The sequence below is a fragment of the Simochromis diagramma genome, unplaced genomic scaffold (assembly GCF_900408965.1).
Source record: "Simochromis diagramma unplaced genomic scaffold, fSimDia1.1 OVJJ01000753.1, whole genome shotgun sequence".
In the NCBI taxonomy this organism is placed as follows: Eukaryota; Metazoa; Chordata; class Actinopteri; order Cichliformes; family Cichlidae; genus Simochromis; species Simochromis diagramma.
The window spans coordinates 22,714,687-22,731,769 of NW_024387523.1; positions in this window are offsets into that span (position 1 = coordinate 22,714,687).

A 17,083-nucleotide genomic window follows, 5' to 3' on the forward strand; every position below is an offset into this window, starting at 1 on the left:
TCCAGTTACCTGGACCCGCACTTCGTTGAGTATGTATTTGTACACTCCACAGTGGCAATTACTCTGCGTCAGCAGCACCTCACGCTGAGCACACACCAGTCAATAACCAGGTTTGATTTGACATGTAGCGATAGGGCTGTATAAGAGGACTTGTGTGTTTTTGTTTGATAGGCCACTATGTGCCTAGCGCTGCCTGACAGGGGCTGTTTAATTCAACTCCTACTACCATCACGGTCAACAGCACCAGGACGCCGTCTTTCAGCACCATTACACACACTAATGGAACTGCATGTAATATATCCTCCCTACGCAAACCTTTCTCCCTCCTCCACATGCCGTCTCCAACACAAAATTATCACTCTGCCTTCTCACTCCTCCGTCTCTTTCACCTGCCTCACTGAGTCTGCCACCCTCCCTCCACTCGTCCCCTGGTCAATCTCTATCTCTTTGTTGAAGAAAAACGCCCACCTGCTGTAGTTCCTCTTGAGTGCTGAGTGGGAGAAAGTACAGACTCCAAACCAACTTGTTTTCAGTCGTTCTGAAGTCTTTACCCGGTGCGTATCATTTCCAAGTTCAACAGCAGACATTAGAGGGCTGACAAAGTGCCTGCAGGTAAAACAATGTGTGTTTGGAAGTTTGTCTTTGTGGCGGAGGTGTGGTCCCGGGCGCGGCTGCAGGGGAGGAGTGGTGCGGTGGGCGGTGCTGGAGACGCAGGTGAGAACAGCTGATGGCGCTTTGGACTGATGATGGTTTCCTTCCCTTTTATAGTGAGACGGGAGAGGAGCGGAGGGGAGTGGGAAATCAGCTGAGACCGACAGCTGTCAGACTGTGGTCGGTCATAACACAGGAAACTATAAATAAACGTGGCATCTGGAGACAAAGACCTGTGCGTGTGTGTACCTGTGTGTAGTGCATTTCACAGTCTTCAATGCACTTTGCCTCCTTTTTGGCTTGTCAACGCGTTTCTGATTGTCTTATTGTCAAGTGTTTCTTTTTAATCATTACATTTATTAAGTCCCCCAAATTCAGTAACAAAAGTTTATTTCTTTGCACTTTTATAACATATAAAGAATACTAATATTCTCCTTAAGAGGGCTGTATTGATTTGTACTTTTTCCAGTTCCAAAATGAATATATTAATACAGGTCAAGTCTGTTCCCAAGCATTAAACAAGATATGGGAGAAACACTCTTTGACCATGTTACCCTTGTTGCATAATATGACAATGTGTGTTTGAAACACAACAAGCACTGCAACCAGATGATCAGAGAGAAGTCAGCCAGAGCGCAAAGAACTAACAAATGTCAGGGAAAAATGTTTATATTTTGTGGTTCTGAAGGAAGAAACACATGTACATTGGAATATTGGATTTTTAAATTGGTGAACATCTTAAAAATTCAATGTCTCTTTTAGCTGTAATTTGAAAGTATTGACAGGAGAGTATATTTCAAAGGAATTGTTAAGAATTTCTTTTTTCTTTTTGTTGCATCATTTGCATCGTTCAATGGGTGCAGGCAATTTCAAGGAAGCGATTCTGCAGAAGCAAATTCCAGATTTGAATCCATCAAAAACAGCCAAGCCGAGCAGGAGAGTAACTGGATATGTAACGAGACGTTTCTATAAACCTGAATAATCATCAGTGTGTATAAATAAAACAGTTTTGGAGAGTTATCATTAGGTAAGACCAACCAATTTTCATCCACTATATAGTTGGCATAAATGCTAATTAGCCCATTATTAACTTTAGTTGATGATCCAGTGCACTTGCTTTGCTTGTGCGTATAAATTGCCAGTGGTTGAGGATCGTGTGACCAAATGTAATATGGATTTTCTAACAGCCAGCGCAGAGCATTTTATAATGCTTGTGTCCTTGTGTATGCTTGCTATCGCATCTTTGTTGGCTTTGACGGTAAATAAAAGTGCCAGCAGGCATTATGTCCAAGAATGGGTTCGTGCAGATGGGGTGTTTACATGTGCTTTACCTCTTCAACAGTGTTGACAGCCACTGTTTTATCATTATTTGAACAGTATCAACATACGATACATTTTTTAGCTCATAAAAACATAGACAGAGCTTTTTAAAATAGGTGTCCAGAGCGCCAACTAACACGTGTTATGTTTTGCCCACAGCAAACCCTGTTGGAAGCATGTTCCCACAGCCATGGGCCCGGTGGGATGCTCCTGGTTGTCTCTGTTGATTGATCAGTGCCGTTGTTGTGTTAAAGGAAAATTATTGTACTCTCAAAGCATCACAGCGCTGATGATCAACAAAGTAATTGGTGAGATTTTGGAACATAGACCCACTGATAAAAATAGCTCCACTGGGACATCGACTGGGGATTTGCCAGATCATCAAAGGTATGAAAAACAGCCCTGCTACAGTTTAATAATGAAAATGAACACATGGTGCCACCAACAGTGGTCAAAGATTGACCAGGAACTGGGTACTAAGTATCCTATTTCGCGTGGTTAATTCTAGTCCAAATAAATTAATCCAGTTTTTTCACAACTAATCTGATCACATGACTTCTCATGTTTTTCCTTCTATTTTTGTTTCAGTTGCTGTATTTCAAGATTCTAGCAGATACCTTGTTGGTCACTGAAGCACCAATAGAGTCCAATAAACTGAACTGTCACCTCTCACAAATCCCACACTGGAGACTGGTCTTGAACTGTACAGGAGAAATTGTGCTTTTTGAGCAGTTCAAGCCAGGAGCAACCTACCATAGCTGACAAAGCCAGGATTTATCCGTCACGGACCAGCTGGTGAGATCAAAGTTAATCACCTCAAAGCTGCGGTGGTGCAGTGTCGGTCCTACTGATGCCATGTCAGCAGGTTACCAAGACACAAGTCTGACACAATCTTTAACCATCACAGACACACTAGGCTTTTTAAGCATGTTTGATTTCAGTCTGCACCTGTCACGCAGCACCAATGCTTATTGATGGCCTGCAATCAGCACTCTTGGAAACACATAAGTATTGGTGATACATAGAATCTTGTACTTTTAACATTTATCAAGCCATCAGCAACCTGTCCAGGGTTAGGGCTAGTGTTGGGTGGTTATATGCTATAGTCAGTGTTGGGGAGTAACGGAATACACGCACCTGTGTTACGTATTTAAAATACAAAATATGAGTAACTGTATTCCGTTACAGTTTAAAAAGGTGGTATTCAGAATACAGTTACAGTTAGGCTGTTCCCCTCTATTTTTGGTAATTCCACGCCGGTGGAAACCCAAACAAAACGCTCATAAAGATGCTCTAATGTCTGAGTCTCAATCTCACAATCTCAATCTTCACAGACGTCAGAGCAGAGGGACAATTTTCCATACACTTCTTTTGGGACCTGCAAGCGACTGGAAATCTTCTTACAACCACAGGTACCACTCCTGGGGGCCATTAACAAGAATTCAGGTTTAAAACTCATCTGTACTGGCTTTAACTGGGAAGCCCAGAAGCTGTTTATGGTTTTAAGGTAAGCTGCAGTATAGCTAGTAAAGCCAGTAACCTTGCTGTACAGAAAAATGAGAAAACTGCAGTTGGAAGGAGTTTTGTACATGTCATCATGACGAGCTTCTTCCTGTACAGAAAACAAAGTCCATATTTCTTGTGTGTCCAATGTCTGATGATGCTTCTCCTCCTCAAGTTCATTCTGGGTATGTTATTATTTCAGAAACATTTCAGGCAGCAGTTATGGTGAACCGTTCCATCTGGCCGCATGAAACGCTATCAGCCTTCCCATTTGTTTTCCCAAAACAACAGAATCCCTTATGACGCAAATCTGAATAAAAAAAATTGTACATTGTCTCAGCCTCTGGGGCACACTGGGTAATATAACAAAATCCCTTTTAGCAAAGTTGTTATGCACCACAGCTGATTCAATAAAAACAGGAAAACAGTGATTGTCGTACCATACGGCAAAGCAGCAAATAGAGCAATTTTTAATGACTCGATGCATTGTATCTGTGTGTATATGTGTACATGCACACGGCACATGTGTGGGAGTCAGAGTTTATCTGCACCCCAGGGACAAGGGGCTATAATGGAGTATTGATGTCGCAGAGGGGTGGGTGAGAAGAGGGCGATAATTAGATTTTGTTCTCACTCTCCCTGCACCGCTCAGACACAGCGTTTCTAATGAGAGCGCGCCTCTCGCCAATAATTACCTCTGTATTTTTTTTTTAAAAGCATTCTCAGCTCAGCACAGTGGACACCTGACCTCAAATAAACCCAACATTAGGTGGTGGCATAATTAGGTGTCATTAGGTGATCAAATGTGTCACAGTGCGCAGACTGTAAGCGATTACTTAATAAACCCCAATGTCCGTAATATTTGTAGTTCCCAGTCGAAGAGAAGAGCCGACAGCTAATCAGGCTTTGAGAATTTTTTTTTTTCCCTGTAAGCATCTTCAGACCTTGAGTGTTAGGTCAGGTACTGTGCCTTCGCTGCTTCTCTTACTGGGTGCTAATGAAATACTCCCTATTGGGTGGGAAGTCAAGAGGCCAGACAGTATGGCGGGCACATGAGCTGTGGAAGAAAACACCTACAGCCTCGTCATGCTTCACACCAGAATGAATGCAGACTGCACAAGAAAAATGGCATGTGTAGATTTATACATCAAATATAAAACGAGCATTTCAAAGGAGACCTGGTATCCTTGGAAACCCAAATTATACCCATTTTCCTAGAGTAACATCTGTTGGAAAAATTTCTAATAGCAGTTTAATGCAAAAATATGAGATATATGCCCTCTTACTTTGTTCATTACTTTGTTCACCAAATGAATGAATAAACTTTCAATCCCTTCTTAGTTTGCAAGAGTTTCCAAGTATGCCAAATTTTGTCATATTTCATCAAATAAATGGCAAATACTTACTGATTTTTGGTATGAAGAAAATGATCTAATGCCCTCCGGCTTTTATTTATCAGACATCTAAAGATTATATTTAAAGATATGGAGTTTTCTTCTAAACAAAGTTTCTGTTTTACATTCAGTGTTGCTTACCAAAGTGCACTGTGTGGACCCCAGGGCCCAACAACAGCGCTGAATGAATCTCATTCCTTAAAAATTTCTTTAGTGTCCTGGGTTCAGATGTACTTGCTCGCAGTCTATTAAAAAAGATGGATGTATACCTATCATGAGGGCATCAATTGGTCTCCTTACTATTGTTTCACTAAAACCAACTTTAGGGGGGCATCGATCTCCCACTCCAGCTTGTCAATCAACCAAAGACCTAGACAGAGTTTAATTCATTTAAAAACCTGATACTTGTCCACCCTAGCTGGAAAACTTAAAAACAGTTTTATTTGTTGGTATCTATTGTCCACCTGACTTTATATGTGATTTAGTGCTCAGCTCATATAAAATAATTGTTGTGGGTGATTTTAACATCTTTGTAGATGCTAAAAATGACAGCCTCAACACAGCATTTAATCTATTATTAGACTCAGTTGGCTTCTCTCAAAATGTAAAAGAACCCACTCACCACATTAATCACACTCTAGATCTTGTTCTGACATATGGCATAGAAACTAAACATCTAAGTATTTCCTCAAAGCCTCCATAAAGCTAGAACATCTTACTGATACTCACTGCTGATTGAAGGAAATAAGAACAACTCTAAGTTTCTCTTTAGCAAATAACATTTGAACCATTAGAGAAAAAATTACTTGTAACCATTACTTGTTTTTTCTGTTTTCTTTGTATTATTGCAGAGTCTTTACCTTACAATACAAAGTGCCTTAAGGCGACTGTTGCTGTGGTTTGACGCTACATAAATAAAATCGAATTGAATTATGGAATAGACTTCTATTAATTTGGACGTTTTGCAGCCAGAGCAGGCAGACCTGCTGACATTTAGAAGAACGCAGGTTTAAGGCACTTTGGCTTCATTTTTTAAAGAGAGGCCATGCATGTCTTTTATATGCAGTCTGTGAGTGAAAACTATGGCTGTAGTTGTGACCATGCTGCCAGTTTTTCCAACTGTTTCATATTAGTTACAGTCCAAATCCAAGAAACTTTAAATTTCATAAAAGAACTAGAAGTTTGTTTTGGCACAGATTTGAAAACAATGTTCCACATTAGTAGGGTTCCCAATCCAAACGTTATGATGCTAGAGTAAATTTTACAGGCACTTGCTCACACAGTTGCTAAAGGTCGGTCAGTTTTACAACGCAACTAGAGATCCTAATAAGCTGCTTATAAGAACAACCTACTAGGTCATGTTTTGCGGGAAGACAGTCTCCTGAGTGTACATGCACACACAGACACACGCAATGTACCACAAACCACCAAGTTGGCCTTTTTCTCCATTACCCTCCTTAGAGACCCCATTCACACAACTTTCAGATGATTTTGATCTCGACAAGGATGCAGTGAACCAGCAAAACCACTCTTTCACATTTCAGCCCCATGGCAACTACACACACACACACACACACACACACACACACACACACACACACACACACACACACACACACACACACACACTACCTCATCCTATTCATTCTGCATTAGATGACTTTTGGAGATCAGCACCATTTTCGCTCTCTCCACACCTGGTCAGCTTTCAGCATTGGTTCAACCAAGGGTCACACTGTAGCATATTAATGGTGGTTTATAGACATGGAGTATGTCTCGGAAAATAAGTCACATGTGGCTTCAGGTTGTATATTGTCAGACTGGGTGATAGTGGGACCACGCAAAGACCATTTCCTTCAAGAGAAAATATATAAATACAGAGATATTCCCAGAAAAGCATGAGAAAATACTGGGCGTACTGTGTGCGTGATATGTGAGGTTTTCAAAATTGATTTATCAATTTTTTCTTCATTATCCTGGTTTCCTGCCATTAGACAGGAGGAAAGAAAACAGGAGTTGAAACATTAAGAGTGTCATTTCTGCTTCCCGTCTTGGTGGACTGACGGCGGTGGGAGAGTAATAAAGCACCTTTACACTTCATTGCCTCATAAATCCTAATACATTTCATAAATGAACTGCCGCACCCGCCGCTCTCTTACTTAGCTCCCCGTGTTCATTTGGCTGCGTGACTGCAGACAGATTCATTTACCAATGCCCCCGGGCCAGTACCGCACTGCCACTGGGACCCATTTCAAATGCGCTGGAGTCACCGTTACAGGATTACAAGCTCGCGTTCCTGCATGTTTCCATCACCTCAAATCAAATGTTGCTTTAGCCGCCTTGCGCAGGTTCAGAGGCAGTGTATGTATGTGTGACTGTGTTTGTATACGTGAGCATGCGCGTGTGCTAGTTTGTTACGAGTGGGCGGAAAGATGGCATGCCTCAGGGACCGGTTTTGCCACCCTGTTTGATCACTGCAAACATGAGTTCCGCCTCTTTTTGTACCGTGAACTCAAGTGATCATTGATTTTGCGCTAGCTGGATGTGAATTCTCATCACCTCCGGGGAATACGAGGGAGTATTGAACGAGGTGTGGGATTCTAGTTTATAAGAAAATTGGTGAGCGCCACATGTCACATTGCGTATCAGTGTGGTTTGACTCTTGAGTTGTTTTTGTGTGTGTATGTGTGTGATTTAATACAAAGAACGACACGAAGGTTAAGATAAGGAGTAATTAAGAACAATTAATTTTCCACAATCTGTAAAATGAGCCATGAGGACACTTCTAATCTCTTCAGATAGAGATACTCAGGCTCACTCATGAGCATGGTTTCAAAGTGGGGAGGCAACAGTAGCCAATGAGTACAAGTCTTTTTCTTTTCTTCTCCGCATATAAAGACGTGTTTCTCTCTCTTTACCAGCGGGCGGTGGGGAGGGTTCGATGGCAGAGAGACATTTCTGTTTCGGCCTTGCTTTGTGAGTCATCACAATGAGTGATGAGGACTTGGCAACATTGGCACAGGCATAACACGCTAGATTTGCCGTGGAAATGTGCCGTGGCAAACCCTCAAAGAAACATCAAGGTCTTTTGCTTCCACGTGGAGGCGGAGAGATGGAAGAAGTGGGGGGGTGGTTTTGGGGCAGGAGGATGTGTGTTACAGCATAAGCTGTGGTCGTGCATGGACATCACCCTTGATGTAATTCATTTTATGTCATCAATTGTACCTCTTTGGATAGGATACTCCTTTTTTATGAATATGTTTGTGGAACACAGGGCCTAGGCTTTTAGACTCGTTGACACATTCATACCTTGAGAGTTTCATAGCCTTGAATCATCTATGGACACTTATATAAGACAGGTCTTCCCTCCCTTTTTGATTTGAAAATGTAAACTCACGTAGTGTTTGTGTTTATATGGAACATTTCCTGCAATGGCAGAGGCTGTCACGTATCAGATTTTCACAACGTCTTGACCACGTTTCCATTTTACATAGAATAGAAAAACAACAAAAACTCTGCTTTTTCTATAGTGTAGATCATTGACAAGTTTATGTTTCAGTTTTGTTGAGTTAAATTCTAGTATACTGGATCTTTTAGTAAGTAAGTAAGTAAAGTTTATTTATTAAGCGCTTTACATAGACGGGTAGTCACAAAGCGCTGCACACAGAGATTAAAATAAACAGTGCGATAAATAGCAAAAAAGCACGTACGTATGCCTGTGTGTTACACTGATATATCATATAACCAAGCTTATATGTGTTCCGTGATAGCTTAGCACTCTCATTTAGCACTTCTAACTCCCCAAACCCCCCAAATGCCAGAACACTCCAAAATGTGAGTACAGAAACCTATGGGTGACATCACATTGGCTACAGACATCTTTTAGGCCTCCTTCAACAAAGACCTTGAGACTGGTTGGGAACCTTGCTGGCAACCAAAACTTCATTTCAATTGCTTTGGTTGCATAAAAGATGCTGTCTCTGATGCTTGTCTGTAAGGAATCACCATAAGCTGTAGAGAAACTAAAAGAAGATGGAAACAACATTCACCTTTAGTGTAGTATCTGCAGCTTTTCAATTGTGTTGTTTGCAACGATCAGAAACTTGTTTTACTTTCACGGCGAACATTCTTCATTTCCAGTTTGAATCACCCTTTTCTCAATTTCACTACCACTTGGTGAGTTGTTTGTGAGTGTTTGGAGACAAGTCAAAGGGTCACAGGGTTGCCAGAGATGCCATTAACCGGTCTTTAGGCCTCCTTGAATGGGGCTTTAACAAATTATTTCACAGTGACTGCCAGCAACAACTTGCAACCAGTTGGGGAATTCTCACTCCTGGCAGTTGACATTGGTCTCTAAGTCTGTGTCACTGAGGCCTTAAATATAATTTATGGATATCTAATACAGATCAGCCAGTGAGAAAAATGCCTAATGTGGGGTTGTTGGCCATCCAAACAGACACCAGTCAAACTACAAAAACAGTGTTGGCTGGAAGTACAAGTTCCCCTCCTCTGGAGAAAACTAGTGTATAGAAAATGGACTTTGATGTAAAATGAATTCAATATTTTAACAACATTTCTCTGTGGGTCATTGTCTATCATTGTCTTTTCATTCATTATTTATGTACTTTTTTAAATCCATACTGCATTTGTGAATTTTTTAGGCCCCTTGTTTTGGAGTGCCTTTTGTAGTTTCTTTTTTTCTCACACATTTGATTTTCTCTTGCAGATGTTTATCCCTTGGTTTTACTGGCTCTCCAACATTTTGTTTCTGTGGTTTGTCACTCCACTATCAGTGGGTAGATTTCCTTTCCTTGCACACAAAGCTTACAGGCTGGCTTATACTACACTGGAGCTGTTGGCTACAGTGTGAGCATGTGGCAGCTCACTCATCCACAGTGATATAATTGCAGCAGAAATGAATGCACACGAGATCAATTCTTGTCTTTTGAAACTGCAAACAATGCGGTCTGCACAACCAGAGATCCATGAGGAAAATTAAGCAAAACAAAATCTAAGCAATTTGTTGCCCCGAACACTGACTCTTCAATGAGTCATTTTTCTTGTGAGTAAAACAAAACATCCAAATTTCCATCAAACTCACTAAAAGCAGATAATATAGGAAGCAGCAGAGGGGAATTGGGGAAACAATGTGATGGGGTTTTGGGTATAAGCACTAGAAAAGGTTGAAATAGCCACATGTACTATTATGAATGAATCGTACAAGGCCAAATATATGCCTCTTCTGTAAGTCTGCCTCTTTTTGACATCATGCAGCTTTGATTTTTGCATAAAAGACAGAAAGGTAGAAGAGAAATTAACCCTTTCTCTGTGTTAACACTTGTGCTACATCTGTCTGTCTGCAGTTCTGTACTTTCTGTATTCCCATCTCTCTGAGTAATTGTGTTTGTGGATATACAGTACATGACAGAGGACGTAATCTGGTCCTAATCCCTGCTAGGGGCATCCAGGAGTTGGATATTAAAAGTGGGATTTTATTTTTTTTACTTCCCTCTGACTGCCTCATGACTGCGATGTTAGGCTGACAACAACAACACCGGCTGAAAATACATTGCAACCACCAACCTTGACCTCGCCACCTAAGAAAAAATAGAAAAAGAGCCCAAAACAAAAGACACGTATGTGAGGCGGTGCGGTTGCGTGCTTGTGTGGATCGGGTAAGTTTCTTCAAGCTCATATTGAAATAAACCTACAGTGAGTCACACCAGTCAACATTACGCAGAAGGAAGAAAGAAAAGCCTTTCCATGATACATAGCCTTCCACTCTATGTGTGTGTGTCTCTTTTTGCCAATTTGCATGACGAGCGAGATAAAAACCCCATCGCCATGGGTAATTAATAAATCAGATTGAAATGATGGAACACTGGGTAGGCGTTGTTTCATTAATCGCCATCCCCGTCCTCTTCTAGTATCTTCCATCTCAGTGTTGCCGTTCGAGGCTCCTAATTAAATTGTACTTTCTGTCGATTGTGCTCATTACTCAGCCAAAACCAATCAGTGGTCTGCAGCTGGGTCTGGTGAGATGTAGATAAATATGGGAGTAAATGTTGGTTGAGGAACACGACATGGGGTGCACCTCGATGGCAGAGACAACACGGCGGTGCTTCCTTTTGGGGGGATGTTTCAGCACGGAAACCACCAGAGAAGTCTTGGTGGTTTAATTTTAGACTGGTCCCACGCCTCTTGTCAGTATTGAGTGAACGTCATGCAATACTTGAAATACTTGAAATGTGCAATTCACTTGTATTTTTATTTTTATTCCTATTTATTCTATTTATCCCCTTTGTATATTTTATTTATATTTGTCTCTGTATTTATATATGTGTGTGTATGTGTGTGTGTGTATATATATATATATAATATTCTGTAACTCTGTAACTTCTGTCGGTGCTGTGCTTTTTTGGAAATCGAATTTCCCAGAGGAACCCACCCGAGGGATTAATAAAGTTCTATCTTATCTTATCTCAAACAAGTGTTTTGACATTTTAACCTGACCTCAGCTTGACTTTGAATATCTACACTTATGCATCAGATCAACATAATTTTTTCAGAAATATTCTTTTAGCCACTAGTGGGGGAGGAACATGTGATGTTCTTTGACTGGATTTTTCCTTTTGTCGGTTTATTGCTGAAGTCTTCAATCTTTAAAGTCTTTAAAGACCAAAAATTGGGCACAATTTTGGATTGGCAGGGTTCATTTAAATTGGGTGGGTTCCTGGTATGATCCAAGCTTTTACACTTTTTAACCCTATTTCAATAGGTTTGATGTCAGGGCTTTGGAAAGCCTATTCCAGAAGCCTAATGGAGCTATTTCTAAACAACTGCAGATTCTAGGATCACCAATTAAAACAATTGTGCATAAGTACAAGCTATTCTTCTGTGTTACCACTTTGCCAAGGTCTAAAAGAATACCCAAACTGACATTGTCAGGACAGTAGTTAGGAGTTAGAAGCCAAATGCCTTCTGGTGAAAAATGTAATGGTCAGAGGAGACTAAGAACGAGCTATCTGGCCATGAGGGCAAGAAGCATGTTTGGTGGTAAAAAAAAAAGACTTTCAAATCTGAAAACACTCTACCAGCTGTCAAGCATGGTGGTGTGAGCATCATCCTCTGGGTCTGTTTTACTGCCAGTGGTACTGATACATCGTAAAAAGTGGTTAGAATAATAAAGAAGGAGGACTACCTCAATATTCTATAATTTCACCACAAATCAACAGCTTAACAGTTCAAACTTGGACACAGTTGGGTGTTCAAACAGGAAAATGATCCCAAACATGCATCAAAACTAGTTTTGTAATGTATAAAGCAAGGTAACATTAAACTTACCAAAGGTCTGACCTCAACCCTATTGTAGGCTATACTTAAAAGCTGGGTCCATCAAAGAAACCCAACCAATTTAAATAAACTCTACCAATTCTGCCAAGAGGAGAGGTCACATGTCCAGTCAGAATTATGGCAGAAGCTTGGTCATGGACACTAAAAATATCAGCTTGAGGTGCAATTTTCTAAGGGATATTAATCAAATGTTAGTGGAGGTGTATTTATACCTTTCACCTGTGCAGAATCCAAAGTAAATTCAAACTAACGAACCGAATACTTAAGTCACTCAAGACATATACTGTACAATCATTACAACCTGGAAAAAGAAGAGTTCAAAGAAATGATTAAAAGCCCCAAAATACCTTCACATTCAAGCTGGTGATGAGCGTAAGGAAACTTTTGACCAAAGATGTATATGTGTATGTGGGTGTTCTGGCTTCAAAAGATAGCCTTTGCTTTAAAAGAGCTCCTTTCAAGCTTCCTGTCAGTGTGCTGGAAGCTTTAAAGCTAAGAGGTCTCTGCAGCACTGACAGAGATTCTTCCTGATGGGATATTCCTTTTTCCCGACATTTCAACGTACCTGGCCAGTCAACCATTCCACTCAGACACGGCGCTTCCACCTCAACACTACAAAGCAGTTGGAGGTAGGCGGGCAAACGTGTTTGAAGAGATGACAGCAGCTAAAATAGGGTTGGCTTTGCCACTACAGAGCGTTTTTGTAGTTAAAATGAGGGTCACAGCAGGTGACTGCTTTGCTCCAACGTAACTTGACAGATAGCCAAAAGTCCAAGGAGAAACTTTGGCATACTCAAATGGACCTGAACAACTATTTTCAAAGGTATTCTGACTTAAAAGTTGTGAATTTGTTCCACAGTATCTAAAAACTGGAAATCAATATCTACATGGCAAGAAATGGGAAGTATGAGGCCCAAGGCATGCACAGCTCAGCTAACGCGGTTCATGAGGTAAGGTGGGTGAGTTTAAACATATGAAGAATATAATTTTGCCACTTTAACTTTTGTTTTTATTAAAAATACACTCGGAATACTAAAAAAAAAATATAATACTACAAAATAACATATAGGCACACCTACAAAAAACTCAGAGAAACCTCACTTGCCCAAAGCACCCAAATGATTAGAGCCATCAATGACTGCTGATATGAATGAATATACCTTTTTATACTATACTGGCACTGTAATCAAAATTTTCTTTCTTTAACAATTGAAATGTATTGTTGCACTGTGTGTTGGCTTATTTTTACATTGCAAATGAAAACATATATTTAGCAACTGTACATGAATTGCAGTGAAAAACAACAAATCATTGTGCTACTATGAAAAAGTGTTGCTACTTGATTTGTACTACAAAATGAATTGTTTGAATGTGGGAAAAAACGCATACTTCCTGCCACTGCTAATTGTACTGTGTTATCGATTAAAAGGAACTGTTTTCTTGGTGTTTTATTAAAATTATGGCACTGCTGCTACATCAATGTCTATGTTGTAAAGTGTACTCTGTTGTTAAAGCTGATTTGTTCAGTTGGTGAACACTTTCCTCTCTGTGTTTTCATGTAAATACTGGAAATCTTTTTAATTTATGAAGGAAAACTTGAGTTTTAACTGACACGATTTCCATGTTGAAATATACACACTGATAAAAACACAAACAAATCGTTTAATTAGTGCGCTACATCCGTTATTCTGAACCAAAACAAGAAAAACATGACTTTTTCATTTTTAGTAAGAAAAAAAAAGTCTTCTATTATGAAGAACATACCTGTGCTTTCCATGTTTTGAGACCTCAAGTTTCTAATATGACATTTTTGTGAAAATAAACTGGGTTTCTGGTATAGATCAGATAACAACACTCAACCCTCCATGCTGTAAGCTAGCATAGCCAATTGTGTGTGTGCTGTAATTGCTTCTTTAGTACACAAACAGAAAATAAATAAATATAAATTTCCTAAGTTGCAGAATTTTTCTTTTTTCCCACCAGATGCGCTGTTAAACAGCTTTGCACATATTCTCACCCCCAGAAAACACAAGAAAACTTGAAATCCTTTCTTAGAGCTAGCACAAAAGCATTGTTAGCCTAGATTAGCATATAAACCAGAAGAAACTAGCCTGCCTTTATTAAAAAAGCAGACCTACCCTACCCTACTTCAGCTGTGCTCCCAAAGTATCTATGTCTCTCATGTTTGGGCATTAAAAGCAGGGTCAAGTGTCAAAGTTGGTGAGAGATACTCATTATAGATCTTGTTCAGGTATCCAGTCTGTACCCTAGCCTAGCTTCATACTTGGCACACAAACAAGTTAAATATCGATTTGTTTTGCTACCTTGCTCTAGGAAAGAAAGCAGGCGTTTCATGCAAAAATATTGTACTGTTAATCAGCCCTGCATATTTTCTCAGCTTGGGAAACACAAGAAAACTTGTGATTCAGCTGTTAGTCTCTGAGCATCACTGCTGGAGCAGTTTGGGGTTAAATGTCTTGTGGAAAGAACACATGGATGATAGTTGCTGGGGGCATTATTCAGTCTGTGTCAACATGCAGACATTTGCAAACACACACACACACACACACTATGTTTACATACACGTTTCTGGAAAAGCAGGGTGCTCGGCAGCTCTCTCTGAAAGAAAGACAAGTGATGCAATGTTTTGCTCGTCACAGTCCTAGTTGACTGCTGTCTGTGTGTGTGTGTGTGTGTGTGTGTGTGTGTGTGTGCTATTGCAGGCAGGGTGGGGTAGGTGGGTGGGTTTGCAAGTGACAGGCCGAGATGGTAAGGGAGATAAATAGTCACACTGAGGGAAGCGATAATGGACTTTTCTTGTCTGCACTGTGTTGGCGTCTGCAGATGGTGAAGCAAGAGCAATGACAGACATGCTGATGTGTTTAACTTCTCTGGCTTGGAAAGTGAGAAAGGAGGAGAGACAGTGGCAGCAGACAGCGAGGATGGGGGGGGAGTGAGGAGAGAGGAAAAGATGCTGATGCTCTTTAACTCCTTTCCACATTGCCATTGGCAACAAGACCTCCGTCGACGCTCTGACAGATGCATGGTAATGAATCCGGCTTTAGGTGAAACCCGTCGCTGCCTTTTCCTCACACGCTCACAGTCTGTCCCTCTCTCCTTTTTCTTGCTTTCTTTTTCCCTTCTCTTTCTGTCACACACATGCACACACCTATCTTTCCACCCTTATCGCCACCAGACTTGAATTAAAGGGTTCACACTATTCACAGACGCAGACATTTTCTCACGTACCTCTGCTGGTATCTACCCATGCAAATGGTTTCATTTTTGCCCCCAGGTTTTGAGATGTCACTAATACAATGGTGCTGAAAGGAAAGCGTAACTTTATTTGTGGTGCTCACAACACATGACAGATGAACTATTTTCCATGAATAAAAAAGAAAGAAAGAAAGAAACCTAACAATGCATGACTTACTTAGCAAGCACGTTAGCTTAGCCTCATTGCTAAGAGCAAAATAAGTTCCTCTGGAAAAGAATGATTTAGTCCATGTAGCAGCTATCCTTTTGGATATCAAGGATTAATCTGGTCTTTAAGTGATGACGTGACGAATTCTGCTTCTGGGCCCAAAGTAGTCTGCATTTAATAAGGCTGTTGTGTTTTTAACACGTTTTAATGCTTTGTATCTTGTTCTATTTAATCTCAACAAGCCTCTAAAAACAGTCAGTGATCAATGTCGGCTTCTCTCAGTTTTTATTACCGCTAATCATTTTCGTCCTCCAGCTTTACTGTTTATGTTATGCTAACATAGCTTTGTCGCGCTAGCAATCACGTAGCACATCATTATATACAAGCTAGCCAAATTTCAGTAACCCTACACATGTCACCGCTGTTTACTTTATCTTCATTTATGTTGGAAGTGATAGCTGTATGTTTTAATTTGTTTCATAAATCTCTCAGTCAGAACATCCTATATTATATTTAGATGGAAGCTAGTGAGCTAACTCCCTGCTAACTTCTAACTCCGTTAAATATCATAAATTTCGTTTTCATGGATGCCTGGACGTTAAACTTAATTGTTACACCTGGTAGAGCAGCTACATTTCATAAGAAGTAATGAGTGCGTGTGTTTCAGCAAAATAAAGGCTGACTACAACTTTATTTTTATATTCATGCTTATTTACTGTGAGTACTGGGACCAGGCCTTCACATGACCATAAAGACTATGTGTATGACAGAAATCATTACTTCAAGTTGGTTCTACATGTTATTGAATCATGGAGATCAATATGATTATTTTTCACATAACTGTGCAGAGTGCAATACTACAAAATTACATCTTTTTTAAAAAAGACAACATTTTTGTGTACTGGGGAGCATTAGCGCTTCACACTTTGTAATTGTAAACTGCAGTAAAGCTAGAAATCTTTAAAAACAAAGCGCATGATTAGATATTGCTAAGCAAGAATGCATGAAAATGGGTTCTGTGTGTTACAGAAAGTCCTGCAGATTTGAACTAAGATCCTGTTAGCAACAGACTCACGAGAGTGAAAGCAGAGCAAGTGAGAAAGGGAGAGTCTCGGTTGTCTGATCTATTGGTCACTTCATCTTCTAACCGGTTTTCCTATGCTGTGCAGTTCGTTTGTCACTGCCGGCACAGGCTCATGTCTCACTTTCATGAAGAATTGTGTTTGTGAGTGTGCGCACAGCCGTGCGTGCTGCTACAGCCGAGACAGAGACAGATGGGCTGACTCCCACTGGTTACATGTGTTTGCTCTCCGTCAGAACGCTCTGCCAAGAGGTCTGGACCCGAATGCCTCTGAGGGAAATATGTTCTCTCAGTGTCTGCCGGGTTGCTAGTTTAAAACCCTTGCCTGAAGCCGGCATGCAGGGGTTACAGCGGCTG